Here is a 1,131-nt window from a genome sequence, read left to right as displayed (position 1 = left end):
GAGTCCCGATTTAGCGTCCTATTTCTTCTTTTGGTAGAGTAGGTTTTCCCTTGAATTTGAGTTCTATATTTTGTATCAGACTGAATTTTTCAGTCCCTTGCCACAGAGCTGTGAGTTCTTTTTTTACTGCTCAGGATTTTCCCCACCAGGGAATTGGTGTTCTGATGTTCAATTTTTCAAAAGGACAAATGAGGTCCCAACTCTTTGCCTATGACTTAAAGTTCAAAGTTCAAGTCTAATCACCTCAGAGAGTGTTGGTGAGGATGTGGAGAAAAGGGAACCCTCATGCACTGCTGGTGGGAATGCAAACTGGTGCAGCCTCTGGAAACAGTATGGAGTTTCCTCAAAAAATTAAAAATGGAACTCCCATTTGACCCAGTGATCCCACTTCTAGGAATATATCCTAAGAAATCAGAAAGACGGAATATAATGAACATCATAAACTGATGAACAAAGATACAGAGCCATAGAAGCATTAAACAGACCATCAAACCTCAGAGGGAAGGAAGGGGAGAGTAGGCAGGGACAGAGGGAAGTGGGGGAAGAGAGAAGATAGAGACCAACCAAAGAACTTGTATGCATATAAGCATATAAGCATAACCAATGGACACATATAGGCAATAGGGGGGTGAAGGCCTGGTCTAGGGGGCAGGGGTGACCTGGGAGAGGTCAATGGGGCGGGGGGGAAGGGACATATATAATACTTGCAACAATAAAGATTTTTTAAAAAGAAAGAAATTACAATCCTTACTTTTGTAAAGCAGCTTTCAAAGCTTTTTCACATTATCTTATTTGATTCTCAGAACTATTTGGAGATGTCAATCATGAATAACCCATTAGTGTTCAGGAAGCTAAGCTTCAGGGAGGATAAGTGACTTACCCAGAACATTAAGTGTCCCATTAACAAAACTTGCATTTGAACCTAGACCAGTGGTTCTCAACCTTGGCTGCACATTAGAATCACCTGGGAACCTTTTTAAAATCCTGATTTCTGGGCCTCATCCTCCAGAAATTCTGTTTCTTTGTAATGGGGCGAGGCCACAACATTAGTAACAAAGAAACAGAATTTCTGGAGGATGAGGCCCAGAAATCAGGATTTTAAAAAGGTTCCCAGGTGATTCTAATGTGCAG

This window comes from Myotis davidii, unplaced genomic scaffold (assembly GCF_000327345.1).
Source record: "Myotis davidii unplaced genomic scaffold, ASM32734v1 scaffold135, whole genome shotgun sequence".
Lineage (NCBI taxonomy): Eukaryota > Metazoa > Chordata > Mammalia > Chiroptera > Vespertilionidae > Myotis > Myotis davidii.
Note: the sequence above shows the minus strand (reverse complement) of the source record.